Raw genomic sequence first — 24038 nt, forward strand, 5'->3', positions numbered from 1 at the left:
AAAAAAAAGCAGTTTTCTATGCATTTCAGGGGTACTGTGGGGTTTTTTGAACCCCCAATTTTTGTATTGGCTGTGCCAAAAAAAAGCAGTTTTCTATGCATTTCAGGGGTACTGTGGGGTTTTTTGAACCCCCAATTTTTTTATTGGCTGTGCCAAAAAAAAAACAGTTTTCTATGCATTTCAGGGGTACTGTGGGGTTTTTTGAACCCCCAATTTTTTTATTGGCTGTGCCAAAAAAAGCGGTTTTCTATGCATTTCAGGGGTACTGTGGGGTTTTTTGAACCCCCAATTTTTTTATTGGCTGTGCCAAAAAAAGCAGTTTTCTATGCATTTCAGGGGTACTGTGGGGTTTTTTGAACCCCCAATTTTTTTATTGGCTGTGCCAAAAAAAAAACAGTTTTCTATGCATTTCAGGGGTACTGTGGGGTTTTTTGAACCCCCAATTTTTTTATTGGCTGTGCCAAAAAAAGCAGTTTTCTATGCATTTCAGGGGTACTGTGGGGTTTTTTGAACCCCCAATTTTTTTATTGGCTGTGCCAAAAAAAAAAGCAGTTTTCTATGCATTTCAGGGGTACTGTGGGGTTTTTTGAACCCCCAATTTTTTTATTGGCTGTGCCAAAAAAAAAGCAGTTTTCTATGCATTTCAGGGGTACTGTGGGGTTTTTTTTATTTTTGTATTGGCTGTGCCAAAAAAAAAAGCAGTTTTCTATGCATTTCAGGGGTACTGTGGGGTTTTTTGAACCCCCAATTTTTTTATTGGCTGTGCCAAAAAAAGCCGTTTTCTATGCATTTCAGGGGTTTTGACCTTTGACCTTTCTAGTGTTTTGACCTTTGACCTTTCTAGTGATGAAAAAAGCGCATCGTGGCATTTTGACCTTTCTAGCGATTTGACCTTTGACCTTTTGACCTTTGACCTTTTGACCTTTGACCTTTTGACCTTTGACCTTTCTAGCGTTTTGGCCAACAAAAAAAGCAGTTTTCTATGCATTTCAGGGGTACTGTGGGGTTTTTTGAACCCCCAATTTTTTTATTGGCTGTGCCAAAAAAAAAGCAGTTTTCTATGCATTTCAGGGGTACTGTGGGGTTTTTTGAACCCCCAATTTTTTTATTGGCTGTGCAAAAAAAAAAGCAGTTTTCTATGCATTTCAGGGGTACTGTGGGGTTTTTTTTATTTTTTTATTGGCTGTGCCAAAAAAAAAGCAGTTTTCTATGCATTTCAGGGGTACTGTGGGGTTTTTTGAACCCCCAATTGTTTTATTGGCTGTGCCAAAAAAAAGCAGTTTTCTATGCATTTCAGGGGTACTGTGGTTTTTTTTTAACCCCCAATGTTTTTATTGGCTGTGCCAAAAAAAAGCAGTTTTCTATGCATTTCAGGGGTACTGTGGGGTTTTTTGAACCCCCAATTTTTTTATTGGCTGTGCCAAAAAAAAGCAGTTTTCTATGCATTTCAGGGGTACTGTGGGGTTTTTTGAACCCCCAATTTTTTTATTGGCTGTGCCAAAAAAAAAACAGTTTTCTATGCATTTCAGGGGTACTGTGGGGTTTTTTGAACCCCCAATTTTTTTATTGGCTGTGCCAAAAAAAGCGGTTTTCTATGCATTTCAGGGGTACTGTGGGGTTTTTTGAACCCCCAATTTTTTTATTGGCTGTGCCAAAAAAAGCAGTTTTCTATGCATTTCAGGGGTACTGTGGGGTTTTTTGAACCCCCAATTTTTTTATTGGCTGTGCCAAAAAAAATCAGTTTTCTATGCATTTCAGGGGTACTGTGGGGTTTTTTTTATTTTTGTATTGGCTGTGCCAAAAAAAGCAGTTTTCTATGCATTTCAGGGGTACTGTGGGGTTTTTTGAACCCCCAATTTGTTTATTGGCTGTGCCAAAAAAAGCAGTTTTCTATGCATTTCAGGGGTTTTGACCTTGACCTTTCTAGTGTTTTGACCTTTGACCTTTTGACCTTTGACCTTTTGACCTTTGACCTTTCTAGCGTTTTGGCCAAAAACAAAGCAGTTTTCTATGCATTTCAGGGGTACTGTGGGGTTTTTTGAACCCCCAATTTGTTTATTGGCTGTGCCAAAAAAAGCAGTTTTCTATGCATTTCAGGGGTTTTGACCTTGACCTTTCTAGTGTTTTGACCTTTGACCTTTTGACCTTTGACCTTTTGACCTTTGACCTTTCTAGCGTTTTGGCCAACAAAAAAAGCAGTTTTCTATGCATTTCAGGGGTACTGTGGGGTTTTTTGAACCCCCAATTTTTTTATTGGCTGTGCCAAAAAAAAAGCAGTTTTCTATGCATTTCAGGGGTACTGTGGGGTTTTTTGAACCCCCAATTTTTTTATTGGCTGTGCAAAAAAAAAAGCAGTTTTCTATGCATTTCAGGGGTACTGTGGGGTTTTTTTTATTTTTTTATTGGCTGTGCCAAAAAAAGCGGTTTTCTATGCATTTCAGGGGTACTGTGGGGTTTTTTGAACCCCCAATTTTTTTATTGGCTGTGCCAAAAAAAGCAGTTTTCTATGCATTTCAGGGGTACTGTGGGGTTTTTTGAACCCCCAATTTTTTTATTGGCTGTGCCAAAAAAAATCAGTTTTCTATGCATTTCAGGGGTACTGTGGGGTTTTTTTATTTTTGTATTGGCTGTGCCAAAAAAAGCAGTTTTCTATGCATTTCAGGGGTACTGTGGGGTTTTTTGAACCCCCAATTTGTTTATTGGCTGTGCCAAAAAAAGCAGTTTTCTATGCATTTCAGGGGTTTTGACCTTGACCTTTCTAGTGTTTTGACCTTTGACCTTTTGACCTTTGACCTTTTGACCTTTGACCTTTCTAGCGTTTTGGCCAAAAACAAAGCAGTTTTCTATGCATTTCAGGGGTACTGTGGGGTTTTTTGAACCCCCAATTTGTTTATTGGCTGTGCCAAAAAAAGCAGTTTTCTATGCATTTCAGGGGTTTTGACCTTGACCTTTCTAGTGTTTTGACCTTTGACCTTTTGACCTTTGACCTTTTGACCTTTGACCTTTCTAGCGTTTTGGCCAAAAAAAAATCAGTTTTCTATGCATTTCAGGGGTACTGTGGGTTTTTTTTTATTTTTGTATTGGCTGTGCCAAAAAAAGCAGTTTTCTATGCATTTCAGGGGTACTGTGGGGTTTTTTGAACCCCCAATTTTTTTATTGGCTGTGCCAAAAAAAAGCAGTTTTCTATGCATTTCAGGGGTACTGTGGGGTTTTTTGAACCCCCAATTGTTTTATTGGCTGTGCCAAAAAAAAGCAGTTTTCTATGCATTTCAGGGGTACTGTGGGTTTTTTTTTAACCCCCAATGTTTTTATTGGCTGTGCCAAAAAAAAGCAGTTTTCTATGCATTTCAGGGGTACTGTGGGGTTTTTTGAACCCCCAATTTTGTTATTGGCTGTGCCAAAAAAAAAGCAGTTTTCTATGCATTTCAGGGGTACTGTGGGGTTTTTTGAACCCCCAATTTTTTTATTGGCTGTGCCAAAAAAAAAACAGTTTTCTATGCATTTCAGGGGTACTGTGGGGTTTTTTGAACCCCCAATTTTTTTATTGGCTGTGCCAAAAAAAGCAGTTTTCTATGCATTTCAGGGGTACTGTGGGGTTTTTTGAACCCCCAATTTTTTTATTGGCTGTGCCAAAAAAAGCAGTTTTCTATGCATTTCAGGGGTACTGTGGTTTTTTTTTTATTTTTGTATTGGCTGTGCCAAAAAAAACAGTTTTCTATGCATTTCAGGGGTACTGTGGGGTTTTTTGAACCCCCAATTTTTTTATTGGCTGTGCCAAAAAAAAAACAGTTTTCTATGCATTTCAGGGGTACTGTGGGGTTTTTTGAACCCCCAATTTTTTTATTGGCTGTGCCAAAAAAAGCAGTTTTCTATGCATTTCAGGGGTACTGTGGGGTTTTTTGAACCCCCAATTTTTTTATTGGCTGTGCCAAAAAAAAAAGCAGTTTTCTATGCATTTCAGGGGTACTGTGGGGTTTTTTGAACCCCCAATTTTTTTATTGGCTGTGCCAAAAAAAGCAGTTTTCTATGCATTTCAGGGGTACTGTGGGGTTTTTTGAACCCCCAATTTTTTTATTGGCTGTGCCAAAAAAAAGCAGTTTTCTATGCATTTCAGGGGTACTGTGGGGTTTTTTGAACCCCCAATTTGTTTATTGGCTGTGCCAAAAAAAGCAGTTTTCTATGCATTTCAGGGGTTTTGACCTTGACCTTTCTAGTGTTTTGACCTTTGACCTTTTGACCTTTGACCTTTCTAGCGTTTTGGCCAAAAACAAAGCAGTTTTCTATGCATTTCAGGGGTACTGTGGGGTTTTTTGAACCCCCAATTTTTTTATTGGCTGTGCCAAAAAAAAAGCAGTTTTCTATGCATTTCAGGGGTACTGTGGGGGTTTTTGAACCCCCAATTTTTTTATTGGCTGTGCCAAAAAAAAGCAGTTTTCTATGCATTTCAGGGGTACTGTGGGGTTTTTTGAACCCCCAATTTTTTTATTGGCTGTGCCAAAAAAAGCCGTTTTCTATGCATTTCAGGGGTTTTGACCTTTGACCTTTCTAGTGTTTTGACCTTTGACCTTTCTAGTGATGAAAAAAGCGCATCGTGGCATTTTGACCTTTCTAGCGATTTGACCTTTGACCTTTTGACCTTTGACCTTTTGACCTTTGACCTTTTGACCTTTGACCTTTCTAGCGTTTTGGCCAAAAAAAAAGCAGTTTTCTATGCATTTCAGGGGTACTGTGGGGTTTTTTGAACCCCCAATTTTTTTATTGGCTGTGCCAAAAAAAAAGCAGTTTTCTATGCATTTCAGGGGTACTGTGGGGTTTTTTGAACCACCAATTTTTTTATTGGCTGTGCCAAAAAAAAAGCAGTTTTCTATGCATTTCAGGGGTACTGTGGGGTTTTTTTTATTTTTTTATTGGCTGTGCCAAAAAAAAAGCAGTTTTCTATGCATTTCAGGGGTACTGTGGGGTTTTTTGAACCCCCAATTTTTTTATTGGCTGTGCCAAAAAAAAGCAGTTTTCTATGCATTTCAGGGGTACTGTGGGGTTTTTTGAACCCCCAATTTTTTTATTGGCTGTGCCAAAAAAAAGCAGTTTTCTATGCATTTCAGGGGTACTGTGGGGTTTTTTGAACCCCCAATTGTTTTATTGGCTGTGCCAAAAAAAAGCAGTTTTCTATGCATTTCAGGGGTACTGTGGGTTTTTTTTAACCCCCAATGTTTTTATTGGCTGTGCCAAAAAAAAGCAGTTTTCTATGCATTTCAGGGGTACTGTGGGGTTTTTTGAACCCCCAATTTTTTTATTGGCTGTGCCAAAAAAAAGCAGTTTTCTATGCATTTCAGGGGTACTGTGGGGTTTTTTGAACCTCCAATTTTTTTATTGGCTGTGCCAAAAAAAAAACAGTTTTCTATGCATTTCAGGGGTACTGTGGGGTTTTTTGAACCCCCAATTTTTTTATTGGCTGTGCCAAAAAAAGCGGTTTTCTATGCATTTCAGGGGTACTGTGGGGTTTTTTGAACCCCCAATTTTTTTATTGGCTGTGCCAAAAAAAGCAGTTTTCTATGCATTTCAGGGGTACTGTGGGGTTTTTTGAACCCCCAATTTTGTTATTGGCTGTGCCAAAAAAAAAGCAGTTTTCTATGCATTTCAGGGGTACTGTGGGTTTTTTTTTATTTTTTTATTGGCTGTGCCAAAAAAAAAGCAGTTTTCTATGCAGTTTTCTATGCATTTCAGGGGTACTGTGGGGTTTTTTGAACCCCCAATTTTTTTATTGGCTGTGCCAAAAAAAAAGCAGTTTTCTATGCATTTCAGGGGTACTGTGGGGTTTTTTGAACCCCCAATTATTTTATTGGCTGTGCCAAAAAAAAAGCAGTTTTCTATGCATTTCAGGGGTACTGTGGGGTTTTTTTTATTTTTTTATTGGCTGTGCCAAAAAAAAGCAGTTTTCTATGCATTTCAGGGGTACTGTGGGGTTTTTTGAACCCCCAATTTTTTTATTGGCTGTGCCAAAAAAAAGCAGTTTTCTATGCATTTCAGGGGTACTGTGGGGTTTTTTGAACCCCCAATTGTTTTATTGGCTGTGCCAAAAAAAAGCAGTTTTCTATGCATTTCAGGGGTACTGTGGGTTTTTTTTAACCCCCAATGTTTTTATTGGCTGTGCCAAAAAAAAGCAGTTTTCTATGCATTTCAGGGGTACTGTGGGGTTTTTTGAACCCCCAATTTTTTTATTGGCTGTGCCAAAAAAAAGCAGTTTTCTATGCATTTCAGGGGTACTGTGGGGTTTTTTGAACCCCCAATTTTTGTATTGGCTGTGCCAAAAAAAAAACAGTTTTCTATGCATTTCAGGGGTACTGTGGGGTTTTTTGAACCCCCAATTTTTTTATTGGCTGTGCCAAAAAAAGCGGTTTTCTATGCATTTCAGGGGTACTGTGGGGTTTTTTGAACCCCCAATTATTTTATTGGCTGTGCCAAAAAAAAGCAGTTTTCTATGCATTTCAGGGGTACTGTGGGTTTTTTTTAACCCCCAATGTTTTTATTGGCTGTGCCAAAAAAAAGCAGTTTTCTATGCATTTCAGGGGTACTGTGGGGTTTTTTGAACCCCCAATTTTTTTATTGGCTGTGCCAAAAAAAAGCAGTTTTCTATGCATTTCAGGGGTACTGTGGGGTTTTTTGAACCTCCAATTTTTTTATTGGCTGTGCCAAAAAAAAAACAGTTTTCTATGCATTTCAGGGGTACTGTGGGGTTTTTTGAACCCCCAATTTTTTTATTGGCTGTGCCAAAAAAAGCGGTTTTCTATGCATTTCAGGGGTACTGTGGGGTTTTTTGAACCCCCAATTTTTTTATTGGCTGTGCCAAAAAAAGCAGTTTTCTATGCATTTCAGGGGTACTGTGGGGTTTTTTGAACCCCCAATTTTTTTATTGGCTGTGCCAAAAAAAAAGCAGTTTTCTATGCATTTCAGGGGTACTGTGGGTTTTTTTTTATTTTTTTATTGGCTGTGCCAAAAAAAAAGCAGTTTTCTATGCATTTCAGGGGTACTGTGGGGTTTTTTTTATTTTTTTATTGGCTGTGCCAAAAAAAAGCAGTTTTCTATGCATTTCAGGGGTACTGTGGGGTTTTTTGAACCCCCAATTTTTTTATTGGCTGTGCCAAAAAAAAGCAGTTTTCTATGCATTTCAGGGGTACTGTGGGGTTTTTTGAACCCCCAATTTTTTTATTGGCTGTGCCAAAAAAAAGCAGTTTTCTATGCATTTCAGGGGTACTGTGGGGTTTTTTGAACCCCCAATTGTTTTATTGGCTGTGCCAAAAAAAAGCAGTTTTCTATGCATTTCAGGGGTACTGTGGGTTTTTTTTAACCCCCAATGTTTTTATTGGCTGTGCCAAAAAAAAGCAGTTTTCTATGCATTTCAGGGGTACTGTGGGGTTTTTTGAACCCCCAATTTTTTTATTGGCTGTGCCAAAAAAAAGCAGTTTTCTATGCATTTCAGGGGTACTGTGGGGTTTTTTGAACCTCCAATTTTTTTATTGGCTGTGCCAAAAAAAAAACAGTTTTCTATGCATTTCAGGGGTACTGTGGGGTTTTTTGAACCCCCAATTTTTTTATTGGCTGTGCCAAAAAAAGCGGTTTTCTATGCATTTCAGGGGTACTGTGGGGTTTTTTGAACCCCCAATTTTTTTATTGGCTGTGCCAAAAAAAGCAGTTTTCTATGCATTTCAGGGGTACTGTGGGGTTTTTTGAACCCCCAATTTTGTTATTGGCTGTGCCAAAAAAAAAGCAGTTTTCTATGCATTTCAGGGGTACTGTGGGTTTTTTTTTATTTTTTTATTGGCTGTGCCAAAAAAAAAGCAGTTTTCTATGCAGTTTTCTATGCATTTCAGGGGTACTGTGGGGTTTTTTGAACCCCCAATTTTTTTATTGGCTGTGCCAAAAAAAAAGCAGTTTTCTATGCATTTCAGGGGTACTGTGGGGTTTTTTGAACCCCCAATTATTTTATTGGCTGTGCCAAAAAAAAAGCAGTTTTCTATGCATTTCAGGGGTACTGTGGGGTTTTTTTTATTTTTTTATTGGCTGTGCCAAAAAAAAGCAGTTTTCTATGCATTTCAGGGGTACTGTGGGGTTTTTTGAACCCCCAATTTTTTTATTGGCTGTGCCAAAAAAAAGCAGTTTTCTATGCATTTCAGGGGTACTGTGGGGTTTTTTGAACCCCCAATTGTTTTATTGGCTGTGCCAAAAAAAAGCAGTTTTCTATGCATTTCAGGGGTACTGTGGGTTTTTTTTAACCCCCAATGTTTTTATTGGCTGTGCCAAAAAAAAGCAGTTTTCTATGCATTTCAGGGGTACTGTGGGGTTTTTTGAACCCCCAATTTTTTTATTGGCTGTGCCAAAAAAAAGCAGTTTTCTATGCATTTCAGGGGTACTGTGGGGTTTTTTGAACCCCCAATTTTTGTATTGGCTGTGCCAAAAAAAAAACAGTTTTCTATGCATTTCAGGGGTACTGTGGGGTTTTTTGAACCCCCAATTTTTTTATTGGCTGTGCCAAAAAAAGCGGTTTTCTATGCATTTCAGGGGTACTGTGGGGTTTTTTGAACCCCCAATTATTTTATTGGCTGTGCCAAAAAAAAGCAGTTTTCTATGCATTTCAGGGGTACTGTGGGTTTTTTTTAACCCCCAATGTTTTTATTGGCTGTGCCAAAAAAAAGCAGTTTTCTATGCATTTCAGGGGTACTGTGGGGTTTTTTGAACCCCCAATTTTTTTATTGGCTGTGCCAAAAAAAAGCAGTTTTCTATGCATTTCAGGGGTACTGTGGGGTTTTTTGAACCTCCAATTTTTTTATTGGCTGTGCCAAAAAAAAAACAGTTTTCTATGCATTTCAGGGGTACTGTGGGGTTTTTTGAACCCCCAATTTTTTTATTGGCTGTGCCAAAAAAAGCGGTTTTCTATGCATTTCAGGGGTACTGTGGGGTTTTTTGAACCCCCAATTTTTTTATTGGCTGTGCCAAAAAAAGCAGTTTTCTATGCATTTCAGGGGTACTGTGGGGTTTTTTGAACCCCCAATTTTTTTATTGGCTGTGCCAAAAAAAAAGCAGTTTTCTATGCATTTCAGGGGTACTGTGGGTTTTTTTTTATTTTTTTATTGGCTGTGCCAAAAAAAAAGCAGTTTTCTATGCATTTCAGGGGTACTGTGGGGTTTTTTGAACCCCCAATTTTTTTATTGGCTGTGCCAAAAAAAGCCGTTTTCTATGCATTTCAGGGGTTTTGACCTTTGACCTTTCTAGTGTTTTGACCTTTGACCTTTCTAGTGATGAAAAAAGCGCATCGTGGCATTTTGACCTTTCTAGCGATTTGACCTTTGACCTTTTGACCTTTGACCTTTTGACCTTTGACCTTTTGCCCTTTGACCTTTCTAGCGTTTTGGCCAAAAAAAAAAGCAGTTTTCTATGCATTTCAGGGGTACTGTGGGGTTTTTTGAACCCCCAATTTTTTTATTGGCTGTGCCAAAAAAAAAGCAGTTTTCTATGCATTTCAGGGGTACTGTGGGGTTTTTTGAACCCCCAATTATTTTATTGGCTGTGCCAAAAAAAAAGCAGTTTACTATGCATTTCAGGGGTACTGTGGGGTTTTTTTTATTTTTTTATTGGCTGTGCCAAAAAAAAGCAGTTTTCTATGCATTTCAGGGGTACTGTGGGGTTTTTTGAACCCCCAATTTTTTTATTGGCTGTGCCAAAAAAAAGCAGTTTTCTATGCATTTCAGGGGTACTGTGGGGTTTTTTGAACCCCCAATTGTTTTATTGGCTGTGCCAAAAAAAAGCAGTTTTCTATGCATTTCAGGGGTACTGTGGGTTTTTTTTAACCCCCAATGTTTTTATTGGCTGTGCCAAAAAAAAGCAGTTTTCTATGCATTTCAGGGGTACTGTGGGGTTTTTTGAACCCCCAATTTTTTTATTGGCTGTGCCAAAAAAAAGTAGTTTTCTATGCATTTCAGGGGTACTGTGGGGTTTTTTGAACCCCCAATTTTTGTATTGGCTGTGCCAAAAAAAAAACAGTTTTCTATGCATTTCAGGGGTACTGTGGGGTTTTTTGAACCCCCAATTTTTTTATTGGCTGTGCCAAAAAAAGCGGTTTTCTATGCATTTCAGGGGTACTGTGGGGTTTTTTGAACCCCCAATTTTTTTATTGGCTGTGCCAAAAAAAGCAGTTTTCTATGCATTTCAGGGGTACTGTGGGGTTTTTTGAACCCCCAATTTTTTTATTGGCTGTGCCAAAAAAGAAATCAGTTTTCTATGCATTTCAGGGGTACTGTGGGGTTTTTTTATTTTTGTATTGGCTGTGCCAAAAAAAGCAGTTTTCTATGCATTTCAGGGGTACTGTGGGGTTTTTTGAACCCCCAATTTGTTTATTGGCTGTGCCAAAAAAAGCAGTTTTCTATGCATTTCAGGGGTTTTGACCTTGACCTTTCTAGTGTTTTGACCTTTGACCTTTTGACCTTTGACTTTTTGACCTTTGACCTTTCTAGCGTTTTGGCCAAAAACAAAGCAGTTTTCTATGCATTTCAGGGGTACTGTGGGGTTTTTTGAACCCCCAATTTTTTTATTGGCTGTGCCAAAAAAAAATCAGTTTTCTATGCATTTCAGGGGTACTGTGGGTTTTTTTTTATTTTTGTATTGGCTGTGCCAAAAAAAGCAGTTTTCTATGCATTTCAGGGGTACTGTGGGGTTTTTTGAACCCCCAATTTTTTTATTGGCTGTGCCAAAAAAAAGCAGTTTTCTATGCATTTCAGGGGTACTGTGGGGTTTTTTGAACCCCCAATTGTTTTATTGGCTGTGCCAAAAAAAAGCAGTTTTCTATGCATTTCAGGGGTACTGTGGGTTTTTTTTTAACCCCCAATGTTTTTATTGGCTGTGCCAAAAAAAAGCAGTTTTCTATGCATTTCAGGGGTACTGTGGGGTTTTTTGAACCCCCAATTTGTTTATTGGCTGTGCCAAAAAAAGCAGTTTTCTATGCATTTCAGGGGTTTTGACCTTGACCTTTCTAGTGTTTTGACCTTTGACCTTTTGACCTTTGACTTTTTGACCTTTGACCTTTCTAGCGTTTTGGCCAAAAACAAAGCAGTTTTCTATGCATTTCAGGGGTACTGTGGGGTTTTTTGAACCCCCAATTTTTTTATTGGCTGTGCCAAAAAAAAATCAGTTTTCTATGCATTTCAGGGGTACTGTGGGTTTTTTTTTATTTTTGTATTGGCTGTGCCAAAAAAAGCAGTTTTCTATGCATTTCAGGGGTACTGTGGGGTTTTTTGAACCCCCAATTTTTTTATTGGCTGTGCCAAAAAAAAGCAGTTTTCTATGCATTTCAGGGGTACTGTGGGGTTTTTTGAACCCCCAATTGTTTTATTGGCTGTGCCAAAAAAAAGCAGTTTTCTATGCATTTCAGGGGTACTGTGGGGTTTTTTTTAACCCCCAATGTTTTTATTGGCTGTGCCAAAAAAAAGCAGTTTTCTATGCATTTCAGGGGTACTGTGGGGTTTTTTGAACCCCCAATTTTTTTATTGGCTGTGCCAAAAAAAAGCAGTTTTCTATGCATTTCAGGGGTACTGTGGGGTTTTTTGAACCCCCAATTTTTTTATTGGCTGTGCCAAAAAAAAACAGTTTTCTATGCATTTCAGGGGTACTGTGGGGTTTTTTGAACCCCCAATTTTTTTATTGGCTGTGCCAAAAAAAAGCAGTTTTCTATGCATTTCAGGGGTACTGTGGGGTTTTTTGAACCCCCAATTTTTTTATTGGCTGTGCCAAAAAAAGCAGTTTTCTATGCATTTCAGGGGTACTGTGGGTTTTTTTTTATTTTTGTATTGGCTGTGCCAAAAAAAGCAGTTTTCTATGCATTTCAGGGGTACTGTGGGGTTTTTTGAACCACCAATTTTTTTATTGGCTGTGCCAAAAAAAAAACAGTTTTCTATGCATTTCAGGGGTACTGTGGGGTTTTTTGAACCCCCAATTTTTTTATTGGCTGTGCCAAAAAAAGCAGTTTTCTATGCATTTCAGGGGTACTGTGGGGTTTTTTGAACCCCCAATTTTTGTATTGGCTGTGCCAAAAAAAAGCAGTTTTCTATGCATTTCAGGGGTACTGTGGGGTTTTTTGAACCCCCAATTTGTTTATTGGCTGTGCCAAAAAAAGCAGTTTTCTATGCATTTCAGGGGTTTTGACCTTGACCTTTCTAGTGTTTTGACCTTTGACCTTTTGACCTTTGACCTTTTGACCTTTGACCTTTCTAGCGTTTTGGCCAAAAACAAAGCAGTTTTCTATGCATTTCAGGGGTACTGTGGGGTTTTTTGAACCCCCAATTTTTTTATTGGCTGTGCCAAAAAAAAGCAGTTTTCTATGCATTTCAGGGGTACTGTGGGGTTTTTTGAACCCCCAATTTTTTTATTGGCTGTGCCAAAAAAAAGCAGTTTTCTATGCATTTCAGGGGTACTGTGGGGGTTTTTGAACCCCCAATTTTTTTATTGGCTGTGCCAAAAAAAAGCAGTTTTCTATGCATTTCAGGGGTACTGTGGGGTTTTTTGAACCCCCAATTTTTGTATTGGCTGTGCCAAAAAAAAGCAGTTTTCTATGCATTTCAGGGGTACTGTGGGGTTTTTTGAACCCCCAATTTTTTTATTGGCTGTGCCAAAAAAAAGCAGTTTTCTATGCATTTCAGGGGTACTGTGGGGTTTTTTGAACCCCCAATTTTTTTATTGGCTGTGCCAAAAAAAGCCGTTTTCTATGCATTTCAGGGGTTTTGACCTTTGACCTTTCTAGTGTTTTGACCTTTGACCTTTCTAGTGATGAAAAAAGCGCATCGTGGCATTTTGACCTTTCTAGCGATTTGACCTTTGACCTTTTGACCTTTGACCTTTTGACCTTTGACCTTTTGACCTTTGACCTTTCTAGCGTTTTGGCCAAAAAAAAAAGCAGTTTTCTATGCATTTCAGGGGTACTGTGGGGTTTTTTGAACCCCCAATTTTTTTATTGGCTGTGCCAAAAAAAAAGCAGTTTTCTATGCATTTCAGGGGTACTGTGGGGTTTTTTGAACCCCCAATTTTTTTATTGGCTGTGCCAAAAAAAAAGCAGTTTTCTATGCATTTCAGGGGTACTGTGGGGTTTTTTTTATTTTTTTATTGGCTGTGCCAAAAAAAAAGCAGTTTTCTATGCATTTCAGGGGTACTGTGGGGTTTTTTGAACCCCCAATTTTTTTATTGGCTGTGCCAAAAAAAAGCAGTTTTCTATGCATTTCAGGGGTACTGTGGGGTTTTTTGAACCCCCAATTGTTTTATTGGCTGTGCCAAAAAAAAGCAGTTTTCTATGCATTTCAGGGGTACTGTGGTTTTTTTTTAACCCCCAATGTTTTTATTGGCTGTGCCAAAAAAAAGCAGTTTTCTATGCATTTCAGGGGTACTGTGGGGTTTTTTGAACCCCCAATTTTTTTATTGGCTGTGCCAAAAAAAAGCAGTTTTCTATGCATTTCAGGGGTACTGTGGGGTTTGTTGAACCCCCAATTTTTTTATTGGCTGTGCCAAAAAAAAAACAGTTTTCTATGCATTTCAGGGGTACTGTGGGGTTTTTTGAACCCCCAATTTTTTTATTGGCTGTGCCAAAAAAAGCGGTTTTCTATGCATTTCAGGGGTACTGTGGGGTTTTTTGAACCCCCAATTTTTTTATTGGCTGTGCCAAAAAAAGCAGTTTTCTATGCATTTCAGGGGTACTGTGGGGTTTTTTGAACCCCCAATTTTTTTATTGGCTGTGCCAAAAAAAAACAGTTTTCTATGCATTTCAGGGGTACTGTGGGGTTTTTTTATTTTTGTATTGGCTGTGCCAAAAAAAGCAGTTTTCTATGCATTTCAGGGGTACTGTGGGGTTTTTTGAACCCCCAATTTTTTTATTGGCTGTGCCAAAAAAAGCAGTTTTCTATGCATTTCAGGGGTACTGTGGGGTTTTTTGAACCCCCAATTTTTTTATTGGCTGTGCAAAAAAAAAAACAGTTTTCTATGCATTTCAGGGGTACTGTGGGGTTTTTTGAACCCCCAATTTTTTTATTGGCTGTGCCAAAAAAAGCTGTTTTCTATGCATTTCAGGGGTACTGTGGGGTTTTTTGAACCCCCAATTTTTTTATTGGCTGTGCCAAAAAAAGCAGTTTTCTATGCATTTCAGGGGTACTGTGGGGTTTTTTGAACCCCCAATTTTTGTATTGGCTGTGCCAAAAAAAAGCAGTTTTCTATGCATTTCAGGGGTACTGTGGGGTTTTTTGAACCCCCAATTGTTTTATTGGCTGTGCCAAAAAAAAGCAGTTTTCTATGCATTTCAGGGGTACTGTGGGGTTTTTTTAACCCCCAATGTTTTTATTGGCTGTGCCAAAAAAAAGCAGTTTTCTATGCATTTCAGGGGTACTGTGGGGTTTTTTGAACCCCCAATTTTTGTATTGGCTGTGCCAAAAAAAAAGCAGTTTTCTATGCATTTCAGGGGTACTGTGGGGTTTTTTGAACCCCCAATTTTTTTATTGGCTGTGCCAAAAAAAAAACAGTTTTCTATGCATTTCAGGGGTACTGTGGGGTTTTTTGAACCCCCAATTTTTTTATTGGCTGTGCCAAAAAAAGCGGTTTTCTATGCATTTCAGGGGTACTGTGGGGTTTTTTGAACCCCCAATTTTTTTATTGGCTGTGCCAAAAAAAAGCAGTTTTCTATGCATTTCAGGGGTACTGTGGGGTTTTTTGAACCCCCAATTTTTTTATTGGCTGTGCAAAAAAAAAGCAGTTTTCTATGCATTTCAGGGGTACTGTGGGGTTTTTTGAACCCCCAATTTGTTTATTGGCTGTGCCAAAAAAAGCAGTTTTCTATGCATTTCAGGGGTTTTGACCTTGACCTTTCTAGTGTTTTGACCTTTGACCTTTTGACCTTTGACCTTTTGACCTTTGACCTTTCTAGCGTTTTGGCCAAAAACAAAGCAGTTTTCTATGCATTTCAGGGGTACTGTGGGGTTTTTTGAACCCCCAATTTTTTTATTGGCTGTGCCAAAAAAAAGCAGTTTTCTATGCATTTCAGGGGTACTGTGGGGTTTTTTGAACCCCCAATTTTTTTATTGGCTGTGCCAAAAAAAAGGAGTTTTCTATGCATTTCAGGGGTACTGTGGGGGTTTTTTATTTTTGTATTGGCTGTGCCAAAAAAAGCAGTTTTCTATGCATTTCAGGGGTACTGTGGGGTTTTTTGAACCCCCAATTTTTTTATTGGCTGTGCCAAAAAAAATCAGTTTTCTATGCATTTCAGGGGTACTGTGGGGTTTTTTGAACCCCCAATTTTTTTATTGGCTGTGCCAAAAAAAAAAGCAGTTTTCTATGCATTTCAGGGGTACTGTGGGGTTTTTTGAACCCCCAATTTTTGTATTGGCTGTGCAAAAAAAAAGCAGTTTTCTATGCATTTCAGGGGTACTGTGGGGTTTTTTGAACCCCCAATTTTTTTATTGGCTGTGCCAAAAAAAAGCAGTTTTCTATGCATTTCAGGGGTACTGTGGGGTTTTTTGAACCCCCAATTTTTTTATTGGCTGTGCCAAAAAAAAGCAGTTTTCTATGCATTTCAGGGGTACTGTGGGGTTTTTTGAACCCCCAATTTTTTTATTGGCTGTGCCAAAAAAAAAACAGTTTTCTATGCATTTCAGGGGTACTGTGGGGTTTTTTGAACCCCCAATTTTTTTATTGGCTGTGCCAAAAAAAAGCAGTTTTCTATGCATTTCAGGGGTACTGTGGGGTTTTTTGAACCCCCAATTTTTTTATTGGCTGTGCCAAAAAAAAGCAGTTTTCTATGCATTTCAGGGGTACTGTGGGGTTTTTTTTATTTTTGTATTGGCTGTGCCAAAAAAAGCAGTTTTCTATGCATTTCAGGGGTACTGTGGGGTTTTTTGAACCACCAATTTTTTTATTGGCTGTGCCAAAAAAAAAACAGTTTTCTATGCATTTCAGGGGTACTGTGGGGTTTTTTGAACCCCCAATTTTTTTATTGGCTGTGCCAAAAAAAGCAGTTTTCTATGCATTTCAGGGGTACTGTGGGGTTTTTTGAACCCCCAATTTTTTTATTGGCTGTGCCAAAAAAAGCAGTTTTCTATGCATTTCAGGGGTACTGTGGGGTTTTTTGAACCCCCAATTTTTTTATTGGCTGTGCCAAAAAAAAGCAGTTTTCTATGCATTTCAGGGGTACTGTGGGGTTTTTTGAACCCCCAATTTTTTTATTGGCTGTGCCAAAAAAAGCAGTTTTCTATGCATTTCAGGGGTACTGTGGGGTTTTTTGAACCCCCAATTTTTGTATTGGCTGTGCCAAAAAAAAGCAGTTTTCTATGCATTTCAGGGGTACTGTGGGGTTTTTTGAACCCCCAATTTGTTTATTGGCTGTGCCAAAAAAAGCAGTTTTCTATGCATTTCAGGGGTTTTGACCTTGACCTTTCTAGTGTTTTGACCTTTGACCTTTTGACCTTTGACCTTTTGACCTTTGACCTTTCTAGCGTTTTGGCCAAAAACAAAGCAGTTTTCTATGCATTTCAGGGGTACTGTGGGGTTTTTTGAACCCCCAATTTTTTTATTGGCTGTGCCAAAAAAAAGCAGTTTTCTATGCATTTCAGGGGTACTGTGGGGTTTTTTGAACCCCCAATTTTTTTATTGGCTGTGCCAAAAAAAAGCAGTTTTCTATGCATTTCAGGGGTACTGTGGGGGTTTTTGAACCCCCAATTTTTTTATTGGCTGTGCCAAAAAAAAGCAGTTTTCTATGCATTTCAGGGGTACTGTGGGGTTTTTTGAACCCCCAATTTTTGTATTGGCTGTGCCAAAAAAAAGCAGTTTTCTATGCATTTCAGGGGTACTGTGGGGTTTTTTGAACCCCCAATTTTTTTATTGGCTGTGCCAAAAAAAAGCAGTTTTCTATGCATTTCAGGGGTACTGTGGGGTTTTTTGAACCCCCAATTTTTTTATTGGCTGTGCCAAAAAAAGCCGTTTTCTATGCATTTCAGGGGTTTTGACCTTTGACCTTTCTAGTGTTTTGACCTTTGACCTTTCTAGTGATGAAAAAAGCGCATCGTGGCATTTTGACCTTTCTAGCGATTTGACCTTTGACCTTTTGACCTTTGACCTTTTGACCTTTGACCTTTTGACCTTTGACCTTTCTAGCGTTTTGGCCAAAAAAAAAAGCAGTTTTCTATGCATTTCAGGGGTACTGTGGGGTTTTTTGAACCCCCAATTTTTTTATTGGCTGTGCCAACAAAAAAGCAGTTTTCTATGCATTTCAGGGGTACTGTGGGGTTTTTTGAACCCCCAATTTTTTTATTGGCTGTGCCAAAAAAAAAGCAGTTTTCTATGCATTTCAGGGGTACTGTGGGGTTTTTTTTATTTTTTTATTGGCTGTGCCAAAAAAAAAGCAGTTTTCTATGCATTTCAGGGGTACTGTGGGGTTTTTTGAACCCCCAATTTTTTTATTGGCTGTGCCAAAAAAAAGCAGTTTTCTATGCATTTCAGGGGTACTGTGGGGTTTTTTGAACCCCCAATTGTTTTATTGGCTGTGCCAAAAAAAAGCAGTTTTCTATGCATTTCAGGGGTACTGTGGGTTTTTTTTAACCCCCAATGTTTTTATTGGCTGTGCCAAAAAAAAGCAGTTTTCTATGCATTTCAGGGGTACTGTGGGGTTTTTTGAACCCCCAATTTTTTTATTGGCTGTGCCAAAAAAAAGCAGTTTTCTATGCATTTCAGGGGTACTGTGGGGTTTTTTGAACCCCCAATTTTTTTATTGGCTGTGCCAAAAAAAAAACAGTTTTCTATGCATTTCAGGGGTACTGTGGGGTTTTTTGAACCCCCAATTTTTTTATTGGCTGTGCCAAAAAAAGCGGTTTTCTATGCATTTCAGGGGTACTGTGGGGTTTTTTGAACCCCCAATTTTTTTATTGGCTGTGCCAAAAAAAGCAGTTTTCTATGCATTTCAGGGGTACTGTGGGGTTTTTTGAACCCCCAATTTTTTTATTGGCTGTGCCAAAAAAAATCAGTTTTCTATGCATTTCAGGGGTACTGTGGGGTTTTTTTATTTTTGTATTGGCTGTGCCAAAAAAAGCAGTTTTCTATGCATTTCAGGGGTACTGTGGGGTTTTTTGAACCCCCAATTTTTTTATTGGCTGTGCCAAAAAAAGCAGTTTTCTATGCATTTCAGGGGTACTGTGGGGTTTTTTGAACCCCCAATTTTTTTATTGGCTGTGCAAAAAAAAAAACAGTTTTCTATGCATTTCAGGGGTACTGTGGGGTTTTTTGAACCCCCAATTTTTTTATTGGCTGTGCCAAAAAAAGCAGTTTTCTATGCATTTCAGGGGTACTGTGGGGTTTTTTGAACCCCCAATTTTTTTATTGGCTGTGCCAAAAAAAGCAGTTTTCTATGCATTTCAGGGGTACTGTGGGGTTTTTTGAACCCCCAATTTTTTTATTGGCTGTGCCAAAAAAAAGCAGTTTTCTATGCATTTCAGGGGTACTGTGGGGTTTTTTGAACCCCCAATTGTTTTATTGGCTGTGCCAAAAAAAAGCAGTTTTCTATGCATTTCAGGGGTACTGTGGGGTTTTTTTAACCCCCAATGTTTTTATTGGCTGTGCCAAAAAAAAGCAGTTTTCTATGCATTTCAGGGGTACTGTGGGGTTTTTTGAACCCCCAATTTTTGTATTGGCTGTGCCAAAAAAAAAGCAGTTTTCTATGCATTTCAGGGGTACTGTGGGGTTTTTTGAACCCCCAATTTTTGTATTGGCTGTGCCAAAAAAAAAACAGTTTTCTATGCATTTCAGGGGTACTGTGGGGTTTTTTGAACCCCCAATTTTTTTATTGGCTGTGCCAAAAAAAGCGGTTTTCTATGCATTTCAGGGGTACTGTGGGGTTTTTTGAACCCCCAATTTTTGTATTGGCTGTGCCAAAAAAAAGCAGTTTTCTATGCATTTCAGGGGTACTGTGGGGTTTTTTGAACCCCCAATTTTTGTATTGGCTGTGCCAAAAAAAAGCAGTTTTCTATGCATTTCAGGGGTACTGTGGGGTTTTTTGAACCCCCAATTTTTTTATTGGCTGTGCCAAAAAAAAGCAGTTTTCTATGCATTTCAGGGGTACTGTGGGGTTTTTTGAACCCCCAATTTGTTTATTGGCTGTGCCAAAAAAAGCAGTTTTCTATGCATTTCAGGGGTTTTGACCTTGACCTTTCTAGTGTTTTGACCTTTGACCTTTTGACCTTTGACCTTTTGACCTTTGACCTTTCTAGCGTTTTGGCCAAAAACAAAGCAGTTTTCCATGCATTTCAGGGGTACTGTGGGGTTTTTTGAACCCCCAATTTTTTTATTGGCTGTGCCAAAAAAAAGCAGTTTTCTATGCATTTCAGGGGTACTGTGGGGTTTTTTGAACCCCCAATTTTTTTATTGGCTGTGCCAAAAAAAAGCAGTTTTCTATGCATTTCAGGGGTACTGTGGGGGTTTTTTATTTTTGTATTGGCTGTGCCAAAAAAAGCAGTTTTCTATGCATTTCAGGGGTACTGTGGGGTTTTTTGAACCCCCAATTTTTTTATTGGCTGTGCCAAAAAAAAGCAGTTTTCTATGCATTTCAGGGGTACTGTGGGGTTTTTTGAACCCCCAATTTTTTTATTGGCTGTGCCAAAAAAAAAACAGTTTTCTATGCATTTCAGGGGTACTGTGGGGTTTTTTGAACCCCCAATTTTTTTATTGGCTGTGCCAAAAAAAGCAGTTTTCTATGCATTTCAGGGGTACTGTGGGGTTTTTTGAACCCCCAATTTTTGTATTGGCTGTGCAAAAAAAAAGCAGTTTTCTATGCATTTCAGGGGTACTGTGGGGTTTTTTGAACCCCCAATTTTTTTATTGGCTGTGCCAAAAAAAAGCAGTTTTCTATGCATTTCAGGGGTACTGTGGGGTTTTTTGAACCCCCAATTTTTTTATTGGCTGTGCCAAAAAAAAGCAGTTTTCTATGCATTTCAGGGGTACTGTGGGGTTTTTTGAACCCCCAATTTTTTTATTGGCTGTGCCAAAAAAATTAGTTTTCTATGCATTTCAGGGGTTTTGACCTTTGACCTTTCTAGTGTTTTGACCTTTGACCTTTCTAGCGATGAAAAAAGCGCATCGTGGCATTTTGACCTTTCTAGCGATTTGACCTTTGACCTTTTGACCTTTGGCGTTTTGATTTTTGACCTTTCTAGCGATTTGACCTTTGACCTTTGACCTTTTGACCTTTTGACCTTTGACCTTTTGACCTTTGACCTTTCTAGCGTTTTGGCCAAAAAAAAAGCAGTTTTCTATGCATTTCAGGGGTACTGTGGGGTTTTTTGAACCCCCAATTTTTTTATTGGCTGTGCCAAAAAAAAAGCAGTTTTCTATGCATTTCAGGGGTACTGTGGGGTTTTTTGAACCCCCAATTTTGTTATTGGCTGTGCCAAAAAAAAAGCAGTTTTCTATGCATTTCAGGGGTACTGTGGGGTTTTTTTTATTTTTTTATTGGCTGTGCCCAAAAAAAAGCAGTTTTCTATGCATTTCAGGGGTACTGTGGGGTTTTTTGAACCCCCAATTTTTTTATTGGCTGTGCCAAAAAAAAGCAGTTTTCTATGCATTTCAGGGGTACTGTGGGGTTTTTTGAACCCCCAATTGTTTTATTGGCTGTGCCAAAAAAAAGCAGTTTTCTATGCATTTCAGGGGTACTGTGGGGTTTTTTTAACCCCCAATGTTTTTATTGGCTGTGCCAAAAAAAAGCAGTTTTCTATGCATTTCAGGGGTACTGTGGGGTTTTTTGAACCCCCAATTTTTTTATTGGCTGTGCCAAAAAAAAGCAGTTTTCTATGCATTTCAGGGGTACTGTGGGGTTTTTTGAACCCCCAATTTTTTTATTGGCTGTGCCAAAAAAAAAACAGTTTTCTATGCATTTCAGGGGTACTGTGGGGTTTTTTGAACCCCCAATTTTTTTATTGGCTGTGCCAAAAAAAGCAGTTTTCTATGCATTTCAGGGGTACTGTGGGGTTTTTTGAACCCCCAATTTTTTTATTGGCTGTGCCAAAAAAAGCAGTTTTCTATGCATTTCAGGGGTACTGTGGGGTTTTTTGAACCCCCAATTTTTTTATTGGCTGTGCCAAAAAAAAGCAGTTTTCTATGCATTTCAGGGGTACTGTGGGGTTTTTTGAACCCCCAATTTTTTTATTGGCTGTGCCAAAAAAAGTTTTCTATGCATTTCAGGGGTACTGTGGGGTTTTTTGAACCCCCAATTTTTGTATTGGCTGTGCCAAAAAAAGCAGTTTTCTATGCATTTCAGGGGTACTGTGGGGTTTTTTGAACCCCCAATTTTTTTATTGGCTGTGCCAAAAAAAGCAGTTTTCTATGCATTTCAGGGGTACTGTGGGGTTTTTTGAACCCCCAATTGTTTTATTGGCTGTGCCAAAAAAAAGCAGTTTTCTATGCATTTCAGGGGTACTGTGGGTTTTTTTTTAACCCCCAATGTTTTTATTGGCTGTGCCAAAAAAAAGCAGTTTTCTATGCATTTCAGGGGTACTGTGGGGTTTTTTGAACCCCCAATTTATTTATTGGCTGTGCCAAAAAAAAGCAGTTTTCTATGCATTTCAGGGGTACTGTGGGGTTTTTTGAACCCCCAATTTTTTTATTGGCTGTGCCAAAAAAAAAACAGTTTTCTATGCATTTCAGGGGTACTGTGGGGTTTTTTGAACCCCCAATTTTTTTATTGGCTGTGCCAAAAAAAGCAGTTTTCTATGCATTTCAGGGGTACTGTGGGGTTTTTTGAACCCCCAATTTTTTTATTGGCTGTGCCAAAAAAAGCAGTTTTCTATGCATTTCAGGGGTACTGTGGGGTTTTTTGAACCCCCAATTTTTTTATTGGCTGTGCCAAAAAAAAACAGTTTTCTATGCATTTCAGGGGTACTGTGGGGTTTTTTGAACCCCCAATTTTTTTATTGGCTGTGCCAAAAAAAGCAGTTTTCTATGCATTTCAGGGGTACTGTGGGGTTTTTTGAACCCCCAATTTTTTTATTGGCTGTGCCAAAAAAAAGCAGTTTTCTATGCATTTCAGGGGTACTGTGGGGTTTTTTGAACCCCCAATTTGTTTATTGGCTGTGCCAAAAAAAGCAGTTTTCTATGCATTTCAGGGGTTTTGACCTTGACCTTTCTAGTGTTTTGACCTTTGACCTTTTGACCTTTGACCTTTTGACCTTTGACCTTTCTAGCGTTTTGGCCAAAAACAAAGCAGTTTTCTATGCATTTCAGGGGTACTGTGGGGTTTTTTGAACCCCCAATTTTTTTATTGGCTGTGCCAAAAAAAAGCAGTTGTCTATGCATTTCAGGGGTACTGTGGGGTTTTTTGAACCCCCAATTGTTTTATTGGCTGTGCCAAAAAAAAGCAGTTTTCTATGCATTTCAGGGGTACTGTGGGTTTTTTTTTAACCCCCAATGTTTTTATTGGCTGTGCCAAAAAAAAGCAGTTTTCTATGCATTTCAGGGGTACTGTGGGGTTTTTTGAACCCCCAATTTTTTTATTGGCTGTGCCAAAAAAAGCAGTTTTCTATGCATTTCAGGGGTACTGTGGGGTTTTTTGAACCCCCAATTTTTTTATTGGCTGTGCCAAAAAAAAGCAGTTTTCTATGCATTTCAGGGGTACTGTGGGGTTTTTTGAACCCCCAATTTGTTTATTGGCTGTGCCAAAAAAAGCAGTTTTCTATGCATTTCAGGGGTTTTGACCTTGACCTTTCTAGTGTTTTGACCTTTGACCTTTTGACCTTTGACCTTTTGACCTTTGACCTTTCTAGCGTTTTGGCCAAAAACAAAGCAGTTTTCTATGCATTTCAGGGGTACTGTGGGGTTTTTTGAACCCCCAATTTTTTTATTGGCTATGCCAAAAAAAAGCAGTTTTCTATGCATTTCAGGGGTACTGTGGGGTTTTTTGAACCCCCAATTGTTTTATTGGCTGTGCCAAAAAAAAGCAGTTTTCTATGCATTTCAGGGGTACTGTGGGTTTTTTTTTAACCCCCAATGTTTTTATTGGCTGTGCCAAAAAAAAGCAGTTTTCTATGCATTTCAGGGGTACTGTGGGGTTTTTTGAACCCCCAATTTTTTTATTGGCTGTGCCAAAAAAAAGCAGTTTTCTATGCATTTCAGGGGTACTGTGGGGTTTTTTGAACCCCCAATTTGTTTATTGGCTGTGCCAAAAAAAGCAGTTTTCTATGCATTTCAGGGGTTTTGACCTTGACCTTTCTAGTGTTTTGACCTTTGACCTTTTGACCTTTGACCTTTTGACCTTTGACCTTTCTAGCGTTTTGGCCAAAAACAAAGCAGTTTTCTATGCATTTCAGGGGTACTGTGGGGTTTTTTGAACCCCCAATTTTTTTATTGGCTGTGCCAAAAAAAAGCAGTTTTCTATGCATTTCAGGGGTACTGTGGGGTTTTTTGAACCCCCAATTGTTTTATTGGCTGTGCCAAAAAAAAGCAGTTTTCTATGCATTTCAGGGGTACTGTGGGTTTTTTTTTAACCCCCAATGTTTTTATTGGCTGTGCCAAAAAAAAGCAGTTTTCTATGCATTTCAGGGGTACTGTGGGGTTTTTTGAACCCCCAATTTTTTTATTGGCTGTGCCAAAAAAAGCGGTTTTCTATGCATTTCAGGGGTACTGTGGGGTTTTTTGAACCCCCAATTTTTTTATTGGCTGTGCCAAAAAAAGCAGTTTTCTATGCATTTCAGGGGTACTGTGGGGTTTTTTGAACCCCCAATTTTTTTATTGGCTGTGCCAAAAAAAATCAGTTTTCTATGCATCTCAGGGGTACTGTGGGGTTTTTTTATTTTTGTATTGGCTGTGCCAAAAAAAGCAGTTTTCTATGCATTTCAGGGGTACTGTGGGGTTTTTTGAACCCCCAATTTGTTTATTGGCTGTGCCAAAAAAAGCAGTTTTCTATGCATTTCAGGGGTTTTGACCTTGACCTTTCTAGTGTTTTGACCTTTGACCTTTTGACCTTTGACTTTTTGACCTTTGACCTTTCT

The sequence above is a fragment of the Electrona antarctica genome, assembly GCF_951216825.1.
Source record: "Electrona antarctica genome assembly, chromosome: 1".
Classification (NCBI taxonomy): domain Eukaryota; kingdom Metazoa; phylum Chordata; class Actinopteri; order Myctophiformes; family Myctophidae; genus Electrona; species Electrona antarctica.